The 13,835-nt window shown below is 39.1% G+C and overlaps 1 protein-coding gene across 5 annotated transcripts in view; it reads right to left on the bottom strand.

Annotated features, from left to right (window-relative positions):
* ATG5 (autophagy related 5) overlaps positions 1-13,835 on the bottom strand; it is a 152,881-nt gene that overhangs the window by 65,229 nt on the left and 73,817 nt on the right. The gene's annotated exons all lie outside the window — the stretch shown is intronic.

Below are 13,835 nucleotides of genomic sequence, written 5' to 3'. Positions count from 1 at the left end.
TGAAGACGGGGTTTCACTGTGTTAGCCAGGATGGTCTCGATCTCCTGACCTCGTGATCCGCCCACCTCGGCCTCCCAAAGTGCCAAAGATATTTTTTTTAAAAGCTTTGAAAGAAATACGGAACTGGCACGTACGAAGTGCCAACTGCAGCTTAATCTCAGACCAATTAAGCTCTTTTTTTAAACTTTTCAGTTTCAAATTTTCTAAATAAACAACTTGAGATACAATTTGCATACTATAAAATTCTCCCCTTTTAAAGTATACAACTTAGTGGTTTTCAGTATATTCAGAGTTCAGAACATTTTCAGCATCCCAAAAAGAAACCTGTGACTATTAATAGTCACTTCCCATTCCCCCTTGCCCCGGCCCCTGAAAAATCACTACTTTCTATCTTTACAGTTTGCCTATTCCAGACATTTCACATAAATGAAATAATTTAATACATGGTTCTTTTGCATGTGGGTTTGTTTTTTGCTTGGCATAATATTTTTGAGGTTCATTCATGTTGTGGTATGTATCAGAACTTCATTTGCTTTTATGGCTGAATAATATTCCATTACGTAGAGTTACGAGATTTTTGTTCTCTCAGTTGACTGACATTTAAGTAGTTTTTGCTTTTTATCTATTATAAATATGTTTTCAATTCTTTTGGGTATGTACCTAGGAGCAGAACTACTGGGTCATTAGGTAACTCTGTTTAACTGATACATGGTAACTATGTTTTGAGGAACTGCCATACTGTTTTCCAAAGTGACTGTACTACCTTGCATTTCCACCAGCAATGTATTTGGATTCCAATTAGTCCACATCCTTGCCAATACTTGCTACTATTGGTCTTTTTAATTATAACCATTCTGGCAGGCATCAAGTAGTATCTCATTGTGGTTTTGATTTGCATTTCCTTAATGACTATGCTGAGCATCTTCTCATGTGCTCACTGGCCATTTGTACATCTTTGGAGAAATGCCTATGAAATCACTTTCCCTTTTAAACCAGCTGTCTTTTTATTATTGAGTTATAAGAGTTCTTTATATATTCTGGATACAAACCCCTTATCTGTGATTCACATATCTTCTCCCATTCTGTACACTGTTTTTTAAGCAACTCCTTTTTTCTTAAACTCACCCAGAATCCCACCTTATAAAATATTTTATACTCAGAAATTTATATCAAAATCATAATTCTATAAAGTAGGGAAATATTTCCAGAATTACAGTTCAGCTTGGTATTTCTCTATTACTAGACCTGTTTGAATCCAATCTGCTGGCAAACTATTGATTCTGCTTAAACCATCCTAACTATATATTTTTAAAAAATTAGTTATTTCTTCTTGTACCCCTGTCCTAAAAGACTGTGACAGGCTTTAGGCCTTCCTTACTCTAATCTTCAGCTCCAATCCGAGGGAAGACTCACAGTATATTAGAAACGGTGTGAGACAAAATTTTAAATCCAGTAAGTCCAACACAATTTCACAGATAACTAAGGCCCAGATTGTTATATGTTTAAGAACCAAGACCAGAATCTTGGTCTTCCAATTCAAAGTCCCCAATTGGTTCAATAGTTGCTGCCACGAAACTTTATCTTAATGTGAAGAATACTACTTTGACATAGTCCTCTCATACATGAAGCAATTATTCTGTCAATGCTCAAAAAAGTGTCTTTTTACCATCAGGTATCAAGCAAGAATGTGACAGCTACATAAAATGATTCTTCATGAATACTTAAAATTTTACTTGCTGCCTTGTGATGAAATCTCAAGCATCTAGCATGGTGCATGCATAGCATATGCTCTTGAATCAAAGAATGGATAGAACACTATGAACATAATTTCTCATAAAAGTAAACTGGAAAAAAAAAACACGATTGTGCCAGTTATCAATTGTATGACTCTCTTCTCCAAATTCACCCTTCAACATATGCATTGCTATATGGACACAAATCCTTTAAGCATCTCTACTAAGACAACTATGTTGAGATTTCTCAGCAGAAAATGCTAAAACAAGTTGTAGGACAAACAGTTCTGCCCAATGTCCAGATATACAAGTCTCTCAGCAAGGTTGCAGCCTGAGCCTGGCCAAGGGATAACCAGCCCTCTCAAGACAGAATCTAGCACTCCAAAGGCTTCCTGCTTGCATAGGCACACTAATGGGCCGTTGCCCTTATCAACATCTTAGTTCGCTTGCTCTGGAGGTCTGCACGGGCTGCCCATCTGTGGTTTCCCACCCAGCTGCCACTCTCTCTGCACAACCATGCCACATGTTGCTGATCACCTGCATTCCAGGTTGCCCTGACTGCCAATGGACTACAGACCAACTCTGGCCTGGCGGGAAGAGAGAACTTTTCTACTAATTCAATGAACTGAATATACCTCCTCCAATGAAGTCTGAGCCCTAGCCCTTGCAGGTGGGGCCCCTTACAAGTTTGGTCTTCCTCCCTCAGTCCTAGGGTAAAATATATAGTTTTCTTATATCGTATAGTCACTCTTATCAGAGTTTAATAATTCTTTATATAAAACTTAGCCTGTTTAACCCACTGATTAGACCCAAATACAACTATGTTTAAAAGGAAGACACAATAAAAAAAAATCTGTATTGATATTAATTTTAATCTTCTTATAGAAATGCTGTATTCTTATATTAAGAAGGTATTTTCCCAGCAATAGCTAAAAACACCCTAATCAAAAATAAACTTTTATAGATCAAAGTTATTAACAAGAAAGATACAAATATAAGAAAGTAAAAGAAGTTCAGTGCTTCCCTAGAGTAAGACAGGGAAAGAAAGAAGAGAAAGAAGAGAAAGAAGAGAAAGAAGAAGGGAAGGAGGGAAGGAGGGAAGGAAGGAAGGAAGGGAGGAAGGGAGGAAGGGAGGGAGGGAGAGAGGAAGGGAGGAAGGGAGGGAGGGAGGGAGGGAGGGAGGAAGGGAAAATCAGTGTTGAGATTGAAAGAATAACCAAGTGTCTTTCACAATGTTTTTTTTTTTTTAAGAGACGGAGTCTCGCTCTGTCACCCCGGCTGGAGTACAGTGGCGTGATCTCTGCTCACTGCAACTTCCACCTCCCAGGTTCAAGAGATTCTCCCGCCTCATCCTCCCAAGTAGCTGGGATTACAGGCATGCATCATCATGCCCGGCTACTTTTGTATTTTTAGTAGAGACGGGATTTCACCATGTTGGCCAGGCTGGTCTCAGACTCCTGACCTCAAGTGATCCATCCGCCTTGGCCTCCCAAAGTGCTGGGATTACAGGCATGAGCCACCGTGCAGAGCCAAACAAAACAAACACTAAGTAGGAGAAAATTAAAACTAGCAGTTACTTAGCTTATTCACATTGGGAGAAAGGAAGATAACATATATACTTCTTGTCAGAGCTATAAGCAGTATTACTGATGTAAGTTTCTTTTTATAAAACTTAACATTTAAGAATGCTATCAAATCAAAAGCATAAAACCGAAGGACTGTTCTACAGAAATATTCAATCAATTTTTTTAAAAAAAAGATTAAAAATACCATTTCTCAAAAATCCTGATGGTCATCCATTTTTCCTCTCTCTCTCTCTGCTGAATTAAGCTTTTATATTGGTCTTGCAAATTTTTAAAACACCTGGAAAAACATTTTTTTTTTTTTTTTTTTTTAAATTTCGGATCTCTCTAAAATGCGTAAGATACCGAGTTTATTTGTATTCTTTGTTCCTCACATGGACAAACAGCAGGAAAAAGTGATAACTTTAAACGATTTATCTATTCTTCCACTTAAGCTTTACGGGAGGTGAAAACTCAGGGCAAAATAATTCTTAGGCCACAAATAACATGTCTAAAATCCCCCACAGGAGACATGGAGGACATATAAGGAGAGTGTAGGGATTGTACTCAGGCTCAATTCAGCCGGCTGGGACCCTCATGCAGGAAACTGGTGAAATGGTCTCCACATGCATACACTATTCACCTCCTGGTCTTTAACATCTATGAAGCCAAAGGACAGTAGAGTTACAGCATTCCAAATAAATGTCAGATTGTGACAGCACACAGAAGACAGACTCTAAGCTTGCCTTTGAAAGGAAAAGCAAATGGCTGAAAATGACTACAGAAAGGAACCCACTCTTCACAAAATTTTCCATCTGTCAACAATATTATTCAAATCAGTACTACAAGTGATCATGTGATAATTGTATTGTTTTACTCAGAGGCTTTCAAGATACGTAACAGAAAAGACATTCAAACGCAGACCTATATGAGTTAATTTCTTCATTCGTAATATGTTAAACATCTCTGTAAGACAAAACAGGAGCAAAATAAAAATGAACAAGTAGTAATTACTGGTAGGATGCCAAAAGCAAGTGTTCAATAAGTGACCTGTATCTTCAAACTCATCTGCCTTACGAGCCAGGTCAAATTAAGAGAATCCGCCCTTGAAAATTCATCATGAACACAGAAGTAGGTGGGCCCAGTGGACTGGCCTCTGCATCAGGGCTGAGCAGTGCCAGTCCTGGAGGAAGTTCATCCTTCATCTTGTCCATAAACACACGTCTTGGAAGAAAGTTTCTACCCAGGGAAATCTGTGGTTTCAGTGAATCATAAAAGCAATAAAATCCAAATTCCTGGAAATTTTGACCTGGACGGTCACTGTCTGAAAATTAACTGAGAGAAGACATTTACTCCTTTCCCCTACAAAGTAAGTGCTACAGTCTTAGAAAATTGGCATCAAGAACAGTAATCAATATATATTTAGAGTACAATTACTTCTCTTCGTGTTCACCACTACCACTTTCACCTCTCCGAGCCAACACAATAGCCTCCTACTTGGTCACTGTCCTATGTTTATCCCCTGTGCACAGTATCCAGAATGCTCTTTTAAAGCATAATCACCATTAACGAGTAAATTTTCAAATATTTTTCTAATGGTTCACAAAACATAATGCTTTATGATGCACTTCAATGATATGGTTATTTTAAGTTATGTACTAGAATCATTTTTTTAAAAATACGCAACGCACTGCATCTCCTTATTGCCTGCATCTGGGGCAGACTGCTCCCTGCCCAAACTCTGCATGCAGGCAACCATAAATAATGTCAGTAATAAAACACCTCTTCCCCTAGAAACAGATTCCTAGTAGGCCCACTCCACCCCCTTGGAATGCTATTGCTGCATTCCTCTGAGATCTCACTGTCTACCTTACTAACTTACTAAGTTACTACCTACCTTACTTACTAAGCTCTAAGTCATGCTATTTTTCTTTCTGGTCCCTAGTAAATAACCAAACTTGTTCCCATTTCAGTTTTAACAGCCTAGAATCCCCACTTTCCTAATCTTTACGTAACTGCTTCTTGTCATTCAAGTCTCAATACAGTGTTACCCCCTCAGAAAGATTTCCTTCATAATCCTAGGTAAGACAGTCCCACTTTCCAATCATTCCCTATACCATCACTCTATTTTATTCTAAATACTTACCGTTATTTCAAATTATGCAATTTACATGTCACTCTCCCTTAACTAAAATATAAGTCCCACGAGGGTAAAGACTTTATCTTCAGCTCTAGAAAGTTCTACATACTTAAGCCCTAGAAAGTTAATGTACTATGAGTATGCACATAGTACATACTCAATGAATGTTTGTTAATCACTAACAGCTAAATGAATGAGTAGGCAATGGGGACAATAAAAACAAGGAACAGCAAACATAGTGTGGGATAGTGGAAGCCACAGTCTGGAGTCTGGAGCCACACTGCCTGGGTTTGTTTCCCAGCTTTGTCATTTAATAGTTGTGTGAGTTTGAGAAAGACACTTACTGTGCCTGACACAAATTAAGTGCTACATAAGTGTTTGCTATTATCATTACCTTTTAGGCTGCCTCAGATTCAATAAGAGAAGACACTGAGCTTCTAGATTCTACTAGGTAAGAAGTGTCAGGACCAGTAGGGAAAAGTGGCCCTGCCAAAACCCCATCATTATAGAATTGCTGGACTGTTCGGTCTGGCTCAGAACCAGGGAGTCTGCATCACTCACATCAAATTCTATGTGAATGCTGCCTGCTGGAGTTACGCAATTGAGTAGCCTTTGCTAGCCATAGTTGGGAGAATAAAAGCCCTAACACAGTACAGCTGCAATATTTACAACCAAATACCCTCTGACCCTTTTGCTTCCTCCAACTTTTTCAACCACCATATAAGGTTCTATATTCTCACCCTGTGGGCACAATTTAGTTGCCATTTACCTCCCATCAATTTCACTGCATTCATCTCCAGCCATATCATGTAACAGTGGTGGGAATAAGAATGGTGGTCCAAGAACATCTAGGCCAACATCTGAGGAGTCCTCCAGTCTTGACAAGCAAGTCTGAGTTCCAACCCTACCCCTTAAGACCTAGATAACCATTCCTTTCCAACCCCTTCCTCTTCTAACATACCTTAATATAGTAGGGGAGAGGACATAAGCACGATGGGGGGAGTGGTTCTTATTAATCTGAAAAGATGAGAGGCTCACAACTGCTACACCTTATTACAGCACAGCTTTATAAAGAGTCAGTAAAAACTAGCCACCTCATGAAAACTTTGTAAATGGTTAAAAACTACTGCTAGAAATTTAAAGAAAATTAATCTCATTAAGTACTGAGAAAAGTAGATTGTAAATTCTAATTTCAACATCACCAGCCAATAAACCACGACTGCAAGTTACAACATCTTTAAACGTATTCCAAGAGTCAATTCCAGTAACTGCCTTTATTTTTAAAGAGACAGGATTCAATCACATTCTAACCAATTAAGAAGAATTTATTTCAAATGTATTTTTAAGCTGGGTAATAAAAACATTCAAAATTCAAAAATTTCATAATGTAAAAAACAAATTATTGTTGTTCTATGTGCTTATATTAACATTTCTAATAATAATGATCTTCAACTATACTCCCATTTTCCCTTCATCCAAAAGATAATCTTTAAAGCAGCTTGTCAAAAAGAGATTTACAGAGCTACAGCACAGTGGTAGACCAGGACTAATTATCTAAATGTATTCCTGTTACAATCATCTATAGATTTATAACCATTAACCTGCTGTTCTATTACTTTTAAAAACTACTGTATATTAAGAAAAGGTTATTTCTCTTGGCCAAAATTAGTTTATTACTTTCCTAGATACAGAGGGCCAGAAACAAATTTAATATGCAACTGAGTTCATTTTTACTTCACTCAGAAAGCAAATCAAAGTCATAAGAAAAAAAAAAAATTTAATTTTTGAAAGACTGACAAAGAAAAAGATACCCCCATTATGTTCACTGTAATCTTTCCAACATTTATTGTATAGGTAATACTTTCTATAATACAAATCCTTTATGCTTCTGAAGAGAAAATGTAAAGTAGAAAACACTATTAATCTGTTAATGATCATCCACTGACAAATAACAAAAGCTTTCAAAACAAAGGGGCAACCAATGGTCACTGGAGATACAGTATGTAATGCAACATTTCTTAACTTTTGCTTCTCACCAGGATCACCTGAAGAGCTTTTAAAAAATACTAATGTGCAGGACCCACTCCAGACCAATTACCTGATTCCCTGGCATCTGTACTTTTGAAAGCTCTCCAGATGATTCTAATATATAGTCAGCGTTAACAACTTCCAGATGTAACAAAAAATACAGCCATGCTTCATTTAACGATGGGGATAGATTCTGAGAAATGCATCAGGCAATTTCATCATGGGAACATCATAGAACATACTTAGAAAACCTACAGAGTACAGCTTACTACACAACTAGGCTATACGGTATAACCTGTTGCTCCTAGGCTATAAACCTATATGGTATGTGCAAACCAGGTACATACAAACCAGTACTGAATACTGTAGCAACTGTAACACAATCTTAAGTATTTGTGTATCTCAACATAGAAAAGGTACAGTAAAAATGCCATATAAAAGATTTTTAAAAGGTACCCCTCTATAGTGCACGTACCATGAATGGAGCTTGCAGGGCTGACTCTGGGTGAGTCAACGAGTGAGTGGTGAGTTAATGTGAAGGCCTAGGACATCACTATACTCTACTGTCGACTATGTAAACACTGTACATTTAAGTTACATTGAATTTGTTTAAAAATTAACCTTAGCTTACTATAGCTTTTTCACTTTATAAACGTTTTCATCTTAACTTTTGAGTCTTTTGTAATAACACTTAGCTTAAAACAAACACGTACAGCCGCACAAAAACATTCTTTCTTTATATCCTTATTCTGTGAAACTTTTTTCATTTAAATTTTTTTTTTTTTACTTTTTTAACTTCTTAAGACTTTTTGTTAAAAACTAAGACACAAATACACACATTAGCCTAGGCCTACAAAGGAGGAGGATCATCAATATCACTGTCTTCCACCTCCACATCTTGTCCCACTGGAAGGTCTTCAGGGGCAATAATATGAGCGAAGCTGTCATCTCCTATGAAAACGATGCCTTCCGGAATACCTCTTGAAGGACCTTCCTGTTTTACAGCTAACTTTTTCTAATAAGTAGAAGGTGAACACTCTAAAATAATGATAAAAAGTATAGTAAATAGTAACATAGTCGTTTATCATTATCAATTAATGTACATAATTATATGTGCTAGACATTTATCCAACTGGCAGCACAATACATTTGTTGATAACAGTATCACCACAAACCTATGAGTAATGCATTGTGCTATGATGGTACAAGGGCTATCAGGATACTAGGCCATGGGAATTTTTCAGTTCCATTATAATCTTAAGGGACTACTATCATACATGCAGTCCACTGTTGACTGAAACATCACAATGCAGAGCATGACTGTACATTCACTTTAGAATCAGGCATCTAGGTTCAAATTCTGGTTCCACCTCTTGGTAGTACTGTGAACTCATTTCCTCATTTGCAAAGGTGGTAATATTTATCTAATTCTTGTGAGGAATCCCTAAGATGATGCATGTAAAAGTCTCTAGGCCTGGGAAAGCACAGGAATTTAGTAAACCTAATAAGCTCCTCCATTCTGTTTCAAATCTATCTAATCTGTACATGGTAGCTACGTGGAAAATACCTCTGTAAAGAAGTTCCCAATTTGCAAACAGTTCATATTGTGAATCTGCAATTTAATTAAAACAGGAGATAGAAAAAATAGTATGCTCAAACAAGTTTTTATTTTGTAGAAACTGTGTAGAGTGAAATCTACCAAACCCCTTGCTCCTATTATGCACTTAATTGAATAACAGGAGCTGTAGAGAATTAAAAAACAAAAACCAAAATAAAAACAAGTACAGAACAGATTCTTCCTTTCACTTAATATGTAGTTGGGAAAGCCAAATTGACACAAGTTATCACAATTTCTAATAAATCTGACCAATCCTTTATTTTGCACTTGTAATGCTTGACGACTCAAGTCCTTCCCACCTACCCCGACTCCCCATCTCCTCAAACGGCAGAGATGACCAAGTAATAGATATTATACTTAAATAAAAAGCATATCAGAAGTTTAGGCTGGGCTGAGCATGGTGGAGCCTGCCTGTAATCCCAGCACTTTGGGAGGGCCAGGTGGGAGGAATGCTTGAGCCCAGGAGCTTGAGACCAGCCTGGGCAACATAGGTAGATCCTGTCTCTATCAAAAAAAATTTAAAAATAAAAATTAGCCAAGCATTGGTGGTGTATGCCAGTAGTACCAGCTACTTGGGAGACTGATGTAGAAAGACTGATTGCTTGAACTCAGGAGGTCAAGGCTGCAGTGAGCCATGACCTTACCACTGCACCTCAGCCTGGGTGACAGAGCAAGGAGGCCCTGAATCAAAAAACAGCCTAGTCAAAAGTGCTATTAAAAACAAACAATACTAGAGTGAGAAATAGGGAAAAGCTGTTGGCTCTCATTACAGTGGGACCAGTGATCACTTTTATCAATAACTTATATATCTGCAAAGAATTTAGCAATTTAAAAAACCCTAGGATTTCACATTAATTTTCACACAACTTACTGATATAGCTCTCCTCATTGTAGAGAGAAGAAATTGCGGCTCCAAGCAGCTACACGACATGCCCAAGGTCATCAGGTTAGTAGCTGCTAGTGGGTGCTACCATGACACAGAGATTTTTAGTTACATTTCTATAAATAAAACAGCTTGTTTGCTAACACTCTATGTTCAGCCAATTCAAGATAACTTATGATTGAGATCTGGGAAACTATTAATGAATGGCATGTTCATATTATCAAAAATCCCAGGGTTCTATGCTTCAAAAATTATGGTAGCATCTGGTATAGTAATTCAACAAATCTCATCTCCTGTAGTATTTAGAGATGACAGAACAGCACAGCTAGCAGTTGCTGCTACTACAGAAATAAGTATTACTTGTTTTAACATGTTCATTAAGTCATAGTTCTTCAATGAGCACATGAAGAAAGGCATTGTGATAATCAATTGAAAATATTACTCAATTAGGAACTATTCTTTAAAGGAAGACAAGGACAATAATGAGTGAAACTGAAAAATCTCATCTTAGTTCAACTTTTAGCTACCAGGACTGATCAAGAAGTATCTTCCTCAAAACTCTTATATAACAACTAATTCATTGCAAAACAAAGTTGGTTGAAAACTACATACATTTCTCAAAAAATACGGCCCACCAAGAATTTTACAAATTATAATGAGCTTATTGTGGACTAAATATTATTGTTTTAAATGTATCCCATAAATTTTAGGGATACATGATGTACATAATGTATCCTGTAAAGTCCAAAAATTCAATCAGGATTTCCAGGAATCCTAACAGTAAAAATAAGAATAAAGTTATTAAAATTTGAAATTATCCTCCCAGTGTTTCTGAAATTTTTTCATTTACAACTCAAGTATCTGAATTGCATTACTCTATTGAGTACTAACACCTGAAAATAAATAATGCTAAAAATACTGGGGAGAATAAGCTGTATTATAATTGTAAAGCATTTCCCCTTTCAACAAGTCCATGAAGTTGTCTTCCTTCTCTTCTCACTTCCTATATTTCCCTTCATCACCTTGTCTCTTCTGCTCCTTTCTTACATTCTAGGTGGGCAAATACTAATCCTTTTTCATCTTTCAAAAAATATGTAAAAGAGACATTTATAGAGTTTTAAAATCTTACATAAAAATAATGACTTTTAAATACCTGAAAAGTACATGCAGATTAAAGTGCCTGTGGAACAAAATCTAAGCATTAACAAAAAGAAGAAGATAGTTTAAGAAAAAATAGCTGCAAAGGCACTATTCACAATAGCAAAGACTTGGAACCAACCAAAATGTCCATCAATGATAGACTGGATTAAGAAAATGTGGTACATATAGACCATGGAATACTATACTGCCATGAAAAAGGATGAGTTCATGTCCTTTGCAGGGACATGGATGAAGCTGGAAACCATCATTCTCAGCAAACTATCACAAGGACAGAAAACCAAATAGCGCATGTTCTCACTCATAGGTGGGAATTGAACAATGAGACACTTGGACACAGGGCGGGGAACATCACACACCCAGGCCTGTCAGGGGAGAGCATTAGGAGAAATACCTAATATAAATGTCGAGTTCATGGGTGCAGCACACCAACATGGCACAAGTATACCTATGTAACAAACCCGCACATTGTGCACATGTACCCTAGAACTTAAAGTATTAAAAAAAAATGAAGAAAAGTGGGGTTTATTTTGGAGGTAGTATTGACAGAGCCTATTGTTAGGCTGGATGTAGAAGTTGAGTTGAAAAAAACAAAACAATTATTACTGGAGGTGGGGCCTGGGGGAGGAGGCAGTGTGCTACTGGCATCTAGTCTGTAGAGGCCAAAGTGCTGCTAAAGATTACATGATGCACAGGATAGCCCCAACCCTCACAGCCACATCAAAGAATTATCCAGTCCAAAAAGTCAACAGTGCAGAGGTTCAGAAACCCTGCTCCACAGGACTGGTTTTCAAACTTTAGTGAGTCAAAACCTTCTGGAAGACTTGCTGAAACAGGCTGCTGGGACTTACCCAGAGTTTCTGATTCAGTTGGTCCAGGGCACATTTCTTTTTTTTTTTTTTTTTGAGACGGAGTCTCACTCTGTCACCCAGGCTGGAGTGCAGTGGCATGATCTCGACTCACTGCAACCTCTGTCTCCCAGGTTCAAGTGATTCTCCTGCCTCAGCCTCCTGAGTAGCTAGGATTAGAGGCGTGCGCCACACCTAATTTTTATATTTTTAGTAGAGACGGGGTTTCACCATGTTGGTCAGGCTGGTCTTGAACTCCTGACCTTGTGATCTACCCACCTCGGCCTCCCAAAGTGCTGGGATTACAGGCATAAGCCACTGCACCTGACTGGCCTAGGGTACATTTCTAATCAGTTCCCAAGTAACGCTAATGCTTTTGGCATACTTTGGGAAACACTGATCTACAGAAAGGTGATGAGAAGCTAATGGACAAAACAAAAAAGGATTAGAAAAGTAAGTACATCTAAAGTTTTCCATTCTCTTAAAGAAAATCATAAAGTTCTTAAAAAGTTTTCCATTCTCGAGTTGACAAGATGGTTGAATAGGAACAGCTCCGGTCTGCAGCTCCCAGCGAGACCAACGCAGAAGGCGGCAGGTGATTTCTGCATTTCCAGCTGAGGTATTCAGGTCATCTTCTTGGGACTGGTTAGGCAGTGGATCTAACCCATGGAGGGCGACCAGAAGCAGGGTGGGGCATTCCTTCATCCAGGATGTGCGAGAAGCTGGGGAGCCTCCCTCCCCAAGCCAAGGGAAGCCGTGAGGTACTATGCTACCCAGCTGGGTTACTACAATTCTCCCACGGTTTCTGCAATCTGCAGATCAGGAGATTCCCTTGTGTAGCCTATACCACCAGGGTCCTGGGTTTCAAGCACAAAACTGGGCAGCCATTTGGGCAGACACCAAGCTAGCTGCAGGAGTCTTTTTCACACTTCAGTGCCTCCTGGAACCCCAGCAAGACAGAACCATTCACTCCCCTGGAAAGGGGGCCAAAGCCAGGGAGCCAAGTGGTCTCGCTCAGCAGGTCCCACTCCTATGGAGCCCAGCAAGCTAAGAACTACTAGCTTGAAATTCTCACTGCCAGCACAGCAGTCTGAAGTTGACCTGGGATAATCGAGCTTGGTGGGGGGAGGGGCATCTGCCATTACTGAGGCTTTTAAGTAGGCGGTTTTCCCCTAACAGTGCTAAGGAGTCTGGGAGGTCTGGACTGAGCGGAATTCACCACAGTCCAGCAAAGTGGCTGTGGCAGAGTGCTTCTCTAGATTCCTCCTCATTGGGCAGGGCAACTCTGAAGGAAAGGTAACGGTCCCAGTCAGGGGCTTACAGACAAAACCCCCATCTCCCTGGGACACAGCACCTGGGGGAAGGGGCGACTGTGGGCGCAGCTTCAGTGGATTTAATCATTCCTGCCTGCCGACTCTGAAGAGAGCAGCTGATCCTAACAAGAGGGATTCTCCCAGCACAGCACACCAGCTCTGTTAAGAACAGATTGCCTCAAGTGGGTCTCTGATCCCTGTGCCTCCTGACTAGGAGAGACCTCCCAACAGGAGTCAACAGACACCTCATACAAGAGAGCTCCGGCTGGTATCGGGCCGGTGCCCCTCTGGGAGCGAGCTTCCAGAGGAAGTAGCAGGCAGCAATCTTTGCTGTTCTACAGCCTCCGCTGGTGATACCTAGGTGAACAGGGTCTGGAGTGGACCTCCAGAAAACTGCAGCAGACCTGCAGAAGAGGGGCCGGACTATTAGAAGAAAAACTAACAAACAGAAAGCAACAACATCAATATAAAGGACCCCACAAAAAAAACCTCATCCAAAGGTTATTAGCCTCCAAGATCAAAGGTAGATAAATCCACGAAGATGGAAAGAAA

This window comes from Mandrillus leucophaeus, unplaced genomic scaffold, assembly GCF_000951045.1.
Source record: "Mandrillus leucophaeus isolate KB7577 unplaced genomic scaffold, Mleu.le_1.0 Scaffold501, whole genome shotgun sequence".
Classification (NCBI taxonomy): Eukaryota; Metazoa; Chordata; class Mammalia; order Primates; family Cercopithecidae; genus Mandrillus; species Mandrillus leucophaeus.
This window is presented reverse-complemented; position numbering and strand designations above follow the sequence as displayed.